Source organism: Hipposideros armiger, unplaced genomic scaffold, assembly GCF_001890085.2.
Source record: "Hipposideros armiger isolate ML-2016 unplaced genomic scaffold, ASM189008v1 scaffold_562, whole genome shotgun sequence".
In the NCBI taxonomy this organism is placed as follows: domain Eukaryota; kingdom Metazoa; phylum Chordata; class Mammalia; order Chiroptera; family Hipposideridae; genus Hipposideros; species Hipposideros armiger.
This window is the reverse complement of record NW_017731912.1, coordinates 919,265-932,412: the sequence shown is the minus strand read 5'-3', so window position 1 is coordinate 932,412 and position 13,148 is coordinate 919,265. Positions and strand designations below refer to the sequence as shown.

Here is a 13,148-nt window from a genome sequence, read left to right as displayed (position 1 = left end):
ATATGTATGTAAGTGCCAGGCTTGTAGCTATGACAGAGAGAGAGAGAGAGGAGGGAGAGAGGACACACAGAGAGAGAGAGAGACAGAGAGAGAGACAGAGAGAGAGAGAGAGAGAATATCTGCCTTTTTCTTTTTCACCATAGATTTTTAGATTGCCAATTTCCCAGACTTGTTCGAAAGTTCTCTTCTAGCACCTACTTGCCTTGACATCACCTTCAGGGAGATATGACGGAGCTGCACAGAAAAACCAGGTGTATTGTCCTCGTTGGCAATTCACAGGGAGTCTATTTGTTAGTCTAGTCAATCTGCCGAGAATCAGTGAACTCACAAATGCGATTTGTTAGGAGACAGTGACCTCCTTTGATCTTTAAATGACTGAGTTTCTGTGTGAAGCTGTCAAAATGAAAACTCAGGACAGCTTTATTGGGGAGGAAAATAAAGCAACTGTATTGGCTGTTCGCTCCATTCCCATTTTCCCTTGTGGATACAGAGAAATTGAGAAGGCCTTCACATACAAAAGATCGCCCTAGGACGGGTCGGCAAACTGCGGCTCGCGAGCCACATGCGGCTCTTTGGGTACGTTCTGTCTCAAAAGTTTGCCAACCCCTGGAAGAGCCAATCCTGTCCCTCACAACAATTTAAAAATTATTCGAGAGCCATAAATATAGTTTTACATGATCACCATTATATGAATAATATCCTGTAAAAATTTTATAAATGAAACTATGATAGTTTTATTTTCATTTTCAATTTTACTTCAGAGACACACGCTTGCGAGCCATAGTCTGCTGACCCCTGGCGGCTCTTCATCTCAAAAGTTTGCCGATCCCTGGTCTAGGAAGATCCAGCTAGCCTACGGAGACACTACGCAGAGCAGTGTGTTGTCCATCACATGAGATTAGTTTCCTATTAGCCTGCACCATCTCAAGGGCACTTGGCAAAAACACATTGCCACTTACTAGAGATAGCAGAAAATTTAGATAGCCGACAGAAGTTAGTGCATTTGATATTCGTGGGGCAGACTCGTGAATTTCCATGCATTTCATTTTCTATACTTTCTCTACCACTGTACCTCTTGTTTCTACTGTAGTGCTACACAAGAAAATGAATCATCCTACCTGAGTTGGAAGGTTTGAGTCCAAGAGTTACGAAAACTGGTACTACTTCTCTTCCAATGAGAAGCTGACACAGTTCCCAGCATTTCTCAGGTTGGACAAGTCCCTGTCATGGACACTGGGGAGTTGAGTGTGGGACATGGGGGTCCTTTTCTCTTACACCTCCTGGTAAAATGTTGCAATCTTCACAGTAGGAGACTCTATCATTTAGCTCAATATACCAATGCCTGTGATGAGCTGGAAAAGACCATGGAAACAGACTATGTGTATTCTTCAATTCCATCAACAATTAAATATATCTGAGGTGTTGTGAGGACCATTACTGAGGATTGTGAGGATGCTCCTGCCTTTGGGAGCTCAAGCTTGCAATGTCAAGTGTACCACAGACTTCCTGTCAAGACAGCCTGCTAAGAGTACATGCTCTGCGGCAGGAGAGCATCAAAGTGTCATGACGGTGTAGGTCCAGAAAAAAGGTGGCTAAGTGTGACATGCTTTCCAGCACGTAAGGTGCTTCCCCAGCATCCTGCTTTGGTGGTTAAGTCTCGATTTTCTAGGCTCACGAAGGAAGATGGTGCCCTAGATAAGACACAGAAGGGAAGTAGGGAGAAAATGGATTTGTATTTGGCTTGGAATAAATCATTTGCTTTGGAAAGAATGTCCCATTTCTGGACATAGCTGGCTATTAAAATGATGTTCTGTTCCCTGAATTCAAGCTGTCAGACAGGCAGGATGTAACCAAAGGGAACACTCTGGGTAGTTGAGCAAAAGGCAGCTTAGGAGTCGTTATTTTTCATTCCTTGGGCTAAGTCATCCAGCAGATAATCTGCCTATGGAAATTTGAGCGGCGCTTTGCTTGAACAAAAGATTGCCCCCATCCAAATCAAAATTCATTTTTAGCCAAGAATGTAGCACTGTGGAGAAAGGTTTCCAATATATTTTTAAAATTCAACAATGTTTAGCTACTGATTTTATTAAAAATTATTCATAATTGTAACTGAAGCCAGCATGGTCTCCCCCTTTATATTTGAGGCTGACTGGAGGAGAGGATGGAGAGAAATGTTTTCTCTGGTAATAAAATTACCTTTTTTTTTTCTTTCAACTTAATCAAAATGCAACTCTGCACCTATGTAGGGTAGATAACATGAAAATTTCATTCAACAGAGAGCCTTGGCAGTGCTATAGAAGTTTAAAATCTTAATGGAAAGAATATGCTATGAACTTAAATAGCTTTTTCCATTCATAGACTTCAGGGCTGGAGGAAGAAATACTGGCTTTTTAACTGAGAAATGTAAACATCATTGGCATCTGAACCCCCATATCTCATGGAACCTCTCTATAGAAAGATAGATGGGACGCCCTCACTGAAAAAAAGAAGCCAATCCTCAATCAGATTTTCAACAATTTGTGAAGATCCCGTGCCAGCTTCTATATCCACAAACATCTAAGAGAGGAGACATAATAGGCTAAGGGAATATTTGTCCAGTTAGTCACTCGGGTTTGGCTAAATGGCAACAAAATCTTGTGAAAACCAAAGCGTATGCCTCCGGTTCTCCCTCCCCAGCACCTCCAACCCAGAGTTTCCACTTGGTTCTTGAGTTCTTAGTCCCAGGATTGCCTAAGAATCAAAACACAATATATGTCTGTGCCAATAAGCAAAGCAGGTGTCCACTTCCTGTCCCCAGCTGGGCTGTTCATGACCTCTATCCTTCTCATTTGAATCAAAGAATGCTCTCTGAAAGGAATAAAAACATTGGGATGTGAGACCTCGCCCATCCGTGAGCATATTCCCCAGTCCCTTGCCCCCAGGAGATTTTACTGTCAGTTCAATAGAACAGCACTAATCAGACTCTCCAGTATCTAAACAGTGATGGCCAGGAAGCCGGAAAGAATCACCAAGTAGCTCAGTGTGGTACAACCTTGAAGGTTCAGCTCACAGGCAATTTGGGGTGCTCATCACGGTTCCTCTGTGCGCTCCCAGCTTCCATCTTTAGTGACATCTGCCCCTCGGTCCAGCCGGACCTCTTCTTTCAAGGCCACGGAGCGATGCCACTCTCCCTTAATCCTAACCACAATCCTGAACAGGAGGTTTGATTACATTGTTTATGTCTTGCAAATTTACAAACTAAGTCTCGGAGAAATGAGATCTTCACTGTATGTCACAGAGTTGGGAAGTGGAAGAAGTGGACTAGGAACGCGGGTCTGTAGATTATAAACGGTGCATAAGATTAATGCTGTGCTCTTGTCTGTGCATATTGCTGTTATAGAAGGCTCCGGCCCTCTTTTCTAGAGTGAAGATTACATGCTATCCCTGTAACTCAAAATACCAGTTGCAGGAAGGTATTTTGGCATCTGCTTGCTCTCTCCAGATATGTCTATCCGATCTACTGATAAGACCATCTCCTGAAGGGCTTATCAGTAAACACAAGCACAAGCGACTGACTGTCATCCAGCAAAAGCCCGTGATCGAAACATGACGAATCTAAAGAAGCGGCAGCAAGGAAAGAGGCCAAAGGAAACTTTCGATGAGAGCTAATTGGGTGACGCCTTTTCATGGCGAAGAACGCTTCCTATTGGGAGATTACGCAGCCAATGGGTGGGCTGCAGGGAAGGCTTGTTGCCTTGGGACGTCCTTTGGAATTAAGCCAAAGTGTTGAACACGAAAAGGAAACCAATGGAGCGTGGATGACGTCCCAGAGCATCCTGAGGATAAAGCTTCTGACTGCGTGGATCCCAAGTACGCAGACTTGCTCTGGCATTAATTCCTTCTGCAGCCAGAAGCTTGGCTCTTATGGAAGGATTAAGTCCTAAACATAAAGGCTCAGGGCTGAAAAGGAAGGTGTGTGTGTGTGTGTGTGTGTGTGTGTGTGTGTGTGCCTGCGCGTGAGCGTTTGGTTCCTGATAAGGGAGTTAGAGAATCCGCATCCCCGCCTCTCCTCCACGGGTGCTCTAGGGCATTCATGAAGTCACTGTAACGAGGCAAAGGCCATCTTCACTGAGGTAGACCGAACATTGGCTTGCTCTCCTCCAGGACCCTCTCCAGCTGTGATCGGAAACCTGCCTCCTCCTATAATAAATAGTAACGGCGATTCTGGTCTCCTCTGGTGGGGGGAGGCTACCCGATTCTATTCTAAGAGGGTCACCGATGCTTGGAGATGACAAAGGACCCAGCCTGGGGCATGCTTTTGATGTGTTAACTAATCCAGAGCCATACCTTCTCTATCTTGCCTGTACACCCAAGGAGGCCCTATTCCTCTGCCTTAATCATCCCAGAGCAGGAACCAGGCAACTGGGGACCACACCCATCGCCCACAGCCCACCCAAAGTATTCACACCAGCCAATCCCACGTCGTTCGCCCTGGCCTGTGCAAACCCCGCCGGACCTGCAGTCTAGGCCTTCCCCTCACCCTGGCTCTGCCTGTCCACCCTGGTGCCTTTCCCAAGTGGTTTCGTGTGGCATGCCTCCTACCTCGAGGACCCATGAATATCATAAACTTTGTTTTTTCCTGAGCCCTGATACCGTCTCCTCAGGCCGCACCTGCCTCTCACATCAATGAACACAAGACAACCTAAGGTTGGGATGGAGAGAAAAACACATTTTTGTCTTCATTTTAGTAGAAACTGCATGCGGGTAAAGAATGTATGACCATTGGACTTTTTTAGGTGGGAGTAGGGCCTTGCCCCCTGGAGAGGTACCTGGTAACACTGCAGACAGAGGACAGCCAGCAGGAGTCCTTCGGTTGTGGGAGGTCATTGCCAAGGCACCCCTCACAGCTGGCTGTGGAATACAGCTTCTTGCCCCGCAGCATGTGGGCTTGGGGAGCTGCCAGGGTCACCCCAATGGCTGGGGACACTGATTTGGCAAGAATGTAGCAACACCTTTCTGGGTGTCAAATCTGATATATGTGGACGCATTGGCTATACAGTGACCAGACGTGTAAGTTCAAAAGCCAAGAGTTGAGGATTGATGTGGAGTGGGCATTTGCTGTGCTTGGACACAGCTCTAGCTATGAGCGCGGAAGGATCGGAGTTCAGTTAAGCTGCTGGAGGACAGGTCAGAGGAAAAGAGCAATGGGCTTTAATTAATCAGCTTACTCAGTGAGAGACCAAGGGCCCAGGAGGAAGAGGAGCACAGAGCAGAGAGCTGAAGAGAAGGGAGAGCAGACAGCATGTGTTCAGGCAGCCAGGCTTTCCACATCAAAGACATGCGGCCCCAAGTAACTGGACCCTAGAGGTACAGCTGCGGATCAGGACCTGGGCTCCAGACTGAGCAGAGAGCAGGGTCCGATACAATCCTCAACCTGAAAGGAAACACTTCCCAAGTGCCAGGCACTTGACACCCACGAGTGTGTTTAATTTCCCCCCAAATCCTGAGAACCGGGTATCCATATCATCCCCATTTTAAGGACGAAGAGTTGAAGCTTAACTAGTTTGGTAGATTTATCCAGGGTTACAATAGGTAGTGAATGTTGCGGGGGGGGGGGGGGGGGGGGGGGAAGGACAACAAGAAATTCGTCTCATTCCATAACTAAAGTTTTAAGCCTTCATGGGCAGAAAAGCCGCTGCAAGCAGAGTCAGGATAAGGTGGGTCTTGAGACCTGATCTCAGGAGTCAAGAGGAGACCCAGAGACTGGGACTCAGATGGATTTTAGAGCCACGTCAGCGATTTACAGATTGACTCAACCTGGAGCCAAGGGGCCTGCATGTGGGGCCAAATGCCCTTAGCTCTACAGGTTGGAGAAACTCACAGCAGGGAACCTGAGGCAATTGATTCACTGAAAACTGATCCGTCTCAAGCCCAGAAGGACAGCTGTGAGAAGGGGAGGAATGGTGAGTGAGTGTAAGAATACCTTCTCCCTTCTCCGGGGAGGACGAGGGTTGTCACTTTGTGAGGGGTGAAAAGGATAACTATTGCACTGTTTTGTACACTTGAAACTAATATTAAGAAAAAACAAAAATAAAAACTATTTTAGGAAGTACAAGCAAAAAACCCTGAAGGCCACAGTCATAGGAAATTCTCTGCAGAATATTGATGACTCCTAGTAAATCCATTACCATTATATATATATATATATATATATATATATATATATATATATATATATATATATATATATATAAAAACTCAATAAACCTGTCTGCTAATTAAGAAAAATAATAATTTACCTTCTCTGGACCATCAAGGCAAAGATTTAACATAAGGAGTTTCCGACCCACACCGAATTTTGAGTGAAAGCGGTAAAAGTTCGTTTAATTGGGGATATTGCATATCTAAAGTGTAATGTTCAATTCTGGGTACCGTGTTTTCTAAGAGAAGTCAGGATACAGTGAGGTAGTGGAGCTGAAGACAGAACAGGAAGAAGAAAATATTAAAGGAAATATACACTCAGGTATTCAAAACTGAATATGGTTCAACTGTATTTCCTGTACCATGATCCGGATGTGCTGAGATAGTTAAAACATGGCACTGCTCCGAGTGTGTCATGCCCCGGAGTGCAGAGAAGGGACACGTACATACGTCTGTGTATTTCATGCAGCAGAGAAGGGGCCCAGCTGTGTGATGTTAGGGAGGCTGCCCTCGGACTGTGTATGGGGTTTATAGAGAGGTAGATTGGAGATCTGCATCCAGGAGAATGCTTTCATTGTTAGTATCACTACCAATCTAGTGAAGATCGGGAGTCCAAACTCAGAATCTGGATGATGAACTTGAACATTATAGGGAAGAGTTTCCCAAGCAGAGATGTAAAGGTTTTAGATTATGTTATTTTTCATTAATCAGTAAATAGTACGTACTCCAATTTTATGACATGAACAGTGGTTAAAGACTGTCCAAGAGGATTAAAAATAAACAGTGTCCGAAAGACCTCATCTTCTCATTAAAACACTTGAGTCTTCTATTTTTTTTTAAATTATGAGCCATGTTGTCATGCCAATAGGAAAGATCATAGTGACCCATGTTTTTGTACTATCTGTGCCTTTGTTCAATTTTAGCTGATCTGTTTCCATTTTAATTTGCATTTCTGTGTATCCAAAACTTAAAAAAAACAAAAAAACAAACCCTCACACTGGATTATGAATTTTCCTTATGAAAAGTTAGGGGAAACCCAGGTTAATGGCTGACAGGGGGTTCCCAAAGGCAGGAGGCACTTCTGTTACTCTTGTGTTCCAGGGTGCCCCTGAATCCCACTGTGAGGTCGAACACACACCTCTTTAAGGTTTAGATGACCTGAGTCCTGGGGGAAGGTCCTATCAGGTTCTTATCACAACCCATCATCCCAGAGATATTACTTATGTGATGCAAACAAAATGGGCCTTTACTTTAATCACTGAGGTTTGACTTTTGAAGTCAGGCTGATGTCTATTTGGATCTCATCTCTACCACCTACCTATGTGAATTCAGACCAGGCATTGGGTCTCTTTGATCCCCACCCCCTTGAGAAGGGTAATGAGCATCAAATCAGATAACATTGTGAAATAGCCCCATGCATGTCAGCAGTTCCCACCTGAAGCTTATCACTTGGACAAAACAGAAACTACACTTTAGCTAATCTGAAGCAGCCACTATGACAACGACAGGGGCAGCTGTTGGGACTTTAAAAGATCAGGATATGAAATGACTGCTTTGTCCCTCTTAAACTATGGATACACAAAAGAATGTCCCTGGCTCTAACTCTATTCTTGATCCTCATTACCCCTTGGGCCCGCCCATCCCAACATGTCCACCCTGACCTCAGCCTTGTCCTGGCCTGCAGAGATCAGGCTCATCAGAGGGGCGGGGCCCTGGGATGGGAGGGGGATGTCTGAAAGCTGAACACTGCTGGTCAGAAAACGGATCAGAAGCAGGTCAGGGCTGGTGTACATTGCCAGAACTACCTCTGATATTGTGACAGTGTTCCTTCCTCATTACAAAACTGCAATTGACTTGTATTTTCTCAACCCCGAGGACAAGACGTATATTCCTAGGAGTTAGGTATTGGAGATGTCATTCTGAGCTTAGCTCTTAACCCATATCACTTTCTGTATCAGAGTTTGCCTCCTCTCTCAAATCGAGTGAATAATAATTGTCTCCATTCCTTTTTTTATGCTCCAGGCACCCTATCGAATAAGATTAGATAGTATAATATCTAAGTAGTAGATATTAGTAAAGGTTTAGGAAAAAGGGGCAGAGAGAAGTAAGTAACTTGGAAAGGTCACACGGCTAATGAGTAGCCAGCTGGGGTTCTGGCATCAGGATTACGGGCTTTCAGAGCCTCTGGGAATATTGCCCCTTAGCTCCCGCTGAATTCTTGGAACTATTTCAAGGCTCATTGGAAAATAAAAGAAGAGGGGGAGGGGAATTTTTTTATATAAAGAAAAGCTTCCAGAGTTTATAAATAAGGCGTCGTTATGGCTAAGCCCTCGGTCATGCAGCTCTGGAAGTTCCCGGTGGACAGGCTGCATTATCTCAGCCTCCGCGCCGTCCACGAGCGACACGGAAGCCTGAAGGCTTGGGCTGTGACAGATGTTATTTACTCCATAGCAACAGTTCGGATTGCAAATCGAAAGGCAGCAATCAGTAGAAGAAAAACATTAAACATTAGAAAGCCCAGGGCTTTTATGACTAATCAGACTTCAATGCTTGAGGAGCTTATGATTTACTGAAGTCACCTTTCAGCAGCCTTTTCCCCCCTCATGAGTCGTTACAGTATTTCTGTCTATATTTTTAGTTGTAAAGACATAACTGACTATAAATCAACCTCAGCACATTGTATCGCACAGTTTCAAACTCTCGGTGCCACTTTGTTATCACTTTGGAGCAGTGGCCGAGTGACAAAGACACACACAAAGACAGTGCTAGGAATGATTATTACCACAGGAAATTAAAGGCGCATCCTTTCCCACGTTGTCCCACGTCAGTAAGTCATGTTCGGCTGGCCAAGTCATCATGCTTTTCGGCTCTTTCTCTCTAAATAAATGTTACTTCCCTTAAGTGATCTATAAATGGCACGCGCGTTCTTAATCAGTTTGGATGAGCACTCCCCAGAGACTACGTGAGAGGAGGGAAGACTATTCCCAGCCACAGAGCAATACAGCACGACGCCCGAGCCAGAGGGCGCATCGTAAAGGTGCCCGTTAGCAGGCATACACACGAAAAACAATGAGCTTCACAAAGCAGCAGAGCTCGGAGCTCGGGCTTGAATCACTTGGTAACCCACCAACCGGTCTTACCTTAGTTACAGGACATGAAGTTCGCCTCAGAACCCCGTGTCCTTTTCATCTTGTGAGAGCGCTGCAGCCGGACACCTCGGGGGTTCGTTTCTCTCTGCTCCTCTGCTCTCTCTCAAGCTGTCGGCACCTACCGCCATGGAGATGGGGAACCCCAGTGGAGCATCTCACCCTTGTTTGACTTTCTGGACACATTCACCACACACAAAGGCCACTGCGTTCTCGGCTTCACTCTAGTGAATCAACACTTTCTCTAACTGGTTCCCATGCCTACAAGGAGTAGACAGTCTCGCCAATGGTGGCTTACAGGAAACAAGTATCAAGAAGAAATAACCTTCCTCTCTGCCCATCTACATATTTGTCTTTCGATCAAAGCTTTGGGAGCTTACCCAATAACAAGGATCTCCCCCAATCACGAAATGGCCAAAAATTGCCCCTGAATTTCTTACAGTCACAGAAGGCTGCATTCCCTCTAACTGACAACTCCAGGACGTGTGCAACTTCTTGCAACTATGTCTTTCTTAAATGTAGGTGCTCTATTATTATTACAGAGATATTTCTGTGTAAATACACGCCCTGACTATGTAATCCTATACCTAAGGCAAACAGCTGCTTGCCCAACATCATTTCACTGGGGTTCTGAGGAAACGTGTGCCACTAGACCAGTGGCAACCTTGGTAGTGGCTCCAAGGACTATGATGCTTCTCTGAGAAGTTGGTTGTGTTTTGTGGCTTGTTTGCCTCTTCTAAGTTTGGGATAAGGGAGGGCATAAGCTTTTTATTCAATGTCCATTTTCCACCAATAAGGAAGTTTTACAATTTGGATGAGGTAGTCATGAAAAGGTGGACACTTATGGGAAACTGACTGAATGCTAGTGTCATTTACTGAGATGATGGAACGGGGAGAGAAGGGATTTTGAACTGGGGGACGCAATAGCTGAGATTTTGTTGTGGTAATTGGATACGCTCTCTGACAACCAAATGAAGTGTCAGGGGGTAATACATTATTCTGGAGTTGCAAGGAGAGGTCCAGAATGGAGGTAAGGATGGGAAGTTATCAGCACACGTGTGGTGTTTAAAACTCTGAGCATAGATGGAACCACACAAGGAGGAGACAAGTTTGTAAGGAGATGGGCTCCCATGGCTGAGTTCTGGGGCAACCCAATCTGAGGTTGGGAAGATGAGGACGATACAACCAAGGACATGGAGAAAGAGGCCTGCTGGAAATCGAAGGGAAACCATGATAGGTGGTGTGAAGAAAGCGTGACAAGATGAAGAGAGTGGTCATCTGTCAGAGATTAATGATAGGTCCGGATGAAGATGGAGAATTCACTGCTGCATGAGGCAAAGTGACGTCACTGGTGACTCTGATGAAAGATGTCTCAGTAGAGTTTTGGAGACAAATGCCTGATTAAACTAGGAACAGGTGGGAACAGCGAGGGGAAGTGAGGACAACATGCATCCCAGTTGTAAGCAGTTCTGCTGTCGAATGGAGTAGGAAAATGTGAAGAGGGCTGTGGGGGTCAAGGGGGTTTTCTTTTTTTTTTTTTTCAGGGAGAGTGTTTTTATTTTGTCTTGTTTTAATGTGAGTAATGTTACACTTGGTCACATAAGATGTTGCTAAATTATTATTTTTTTTTAATTAAGTCACTATCCAATTACTCTGGTGTGTCATTGCTATTAAAAATAAGTATTTTGGGTAGATTTAAAGGAGGTATCCTGTTTGGTCTCATGGTTTCACTACAAAATCCACATGATAATCAAACTGATGAATTCAGGAAAGTAATTTGAAATAGAAAAATAGTCCCTACATTATGCCAATGGCATAATGTAGGCACTAGGTAATAAACAGAATTGTTTATTTTAACCTGATTTTCCATATCCAGTGAAACATTTTCAGTTGCTTCATATAGACTCAGCTGCTGCTGAAACGATGCCTTCAGATAGACCCAAACAAACTTCACAGGTACCATTTTTGCTGGCCAGAGGGCTTCCTGTCAGTCTAACTGCCTGGCTACCATGGGAAACGGAGGGAGCGTCTGAACAGGGTGTTCCTCTCCCACTACTTATGATTTAAAGTTACTTGAAACTCAATGACTTATTTTCTTTTCTTTGGCCAAACTGTGCTAAAGTGAAATTGATTATCCGAATCGATTTCCAAATCTGGAATCAGAAATAAATCAGTAGCAAGTTAGTTAGCATGCACTTCCTCTCAAATCAGTGATAATTATATTAATTTTAAAAGTGAACAATAAGAATTCGTAAGAGTTTCTGTTTGGGTCACTCTTTGTCTGAATTTGAATGAATTGTTTTTCTGGCTGGTTGTTATGCCAACTCCCAAACACACACACACACATCACCAAGCAAAGACCCTGTGAGAACTGCCAAAATGTCTGAGTCAGGTACTATCAGAGAAGGATTCAACTCACAATATGAATCTTGAGAAGGGCATTAACACAACAAGAACAACAAGAGTTCACTGCCTAAGTAATATCCCCTTGCGTTGGCCCCCAGTCTCTGCCTGAGCATCTTCATTGACAAGAACCTCACCGACCCCCTGACCCCCTGACATGTTCATTCCTATTTGATGATTATTCAACTCTACGGATGAGGAAGCCCTTCCTTAAACTCAGGCAAAAATGTGTCACCCTGGAGCTCTCTCTCATAAGGCTTTCCTGTCCTCATGCTGTTCCTCTGCGAAACATGCCTTGTACTACTTCCAACAGCCTGTTCTGCAGACACAAAAAAAATCTTCTCATCATCTAACTCAGTCCTCACTTCTTCCAGTGAAAAAAATCTATAAAACATCTTATTATTCGTGATACACATATTGATAATTTAATTTGTCACTTTTGACGGTGAAAAGAGTAGAGCAAATGCTAAAAGGGTGACAACAGGAAGACAACAGGTGTCAACCAGGGCTGCCGGGACATTTGGTCAACTTAATTTATAGGCAGTGGTGTGCTGGCAAATGATAATAGTGAGCTGAGGGAGGAAAAAAGGCTGATTGGTCATGTTTGCCAATTCCTGTGGTGTAAATACTCCCACCATAGCCGATTTCGTGTTACTGATGTCATATATCAGAATGTGGAGCTGATAAGAGGCGCTCAGTTGGCTCCTGTGAGCTGACATGAGTCGGCTCCAGGACGCACTGTGATAACCCATGGTTTAGGGTTTGCTCAACGAACTAGTTGTTCTCCTCTGATTGTCTCTTTTAACGTTGTCCAATCCAGAATCAGTCTAGATTTCACTTGAAATTCATCTTCAAGGGTCCAATCTCACCAAAATTCAACTTCAAAGTATCTACGAAAGAGGAGAGGATCCCCATTCATAGTCACAGAGAAAGCCTCTCGCTTCTAATATTTGGGTCAGAAAAAAAAATTTTGGTCTATTAGAAATAAAATTGGACAAAGTTGATACATTAGGGTACATTCTCATGAAATTATATATACCACTAAGCAATTATCATATACCACTAAGTCTTAATTAAAGTTGCCATTTGTTTAATGGAATGAAAAAGAAACTGGGTTTAAAACCACTGGCTTATTAAGAAGGATACTGTAAAAAAAAATGATTTAGGGTTTTAAATGTTTCCATATAATTCAGTAAGCACTTATTAAGTCCTTATCATGGATTAAGGAAACTATAAATATTCAATTTAGAATTCTACTAATGAATAAACTTGTTTTCACGTTGAGCCTTTTTCACTCTTGGCTAGGCTCCCACTTTCTTAAAAACCATGGATATGTTTGTTTTTGTTCTTCAGTGAATCCATTCTCCAGTAGTTACTTCTGAGTCACATTTCCCAAAGGGTGTAATTTATACCCTTGCT

General features: G+C 43.9%; 1 protein-coding gene across 6 annotated transcripts in view; it reads right to left on the bottom strand.

Annotated features, from left to right (window-relative positions):
• The window catches only part of KCNJ16 (potassium inwardly rectifying channel subfamily J member 16), a 43,911-nt gene that overhangs the window by 13,739 nt on the left and 17,024 nt on the right, over positions 1-13,148 (bottom strand). Inside the window, exon 1 of one of the 6 annotated variants that reach the window (XM_019623794.1) lies at positions 9,321-9,529. The exons of the other annotated variants lie outside the window; for them this stretch is intronic. The gene's annotated coding sequence lies outside the window, so the exon portion shown is untranslated. Of the gene's footprint in view, positions 1-9,320; positions 9,530-13,148 lie in introns of those variants that run through there. 6 annotated transcript variants of the gene reach the window in all.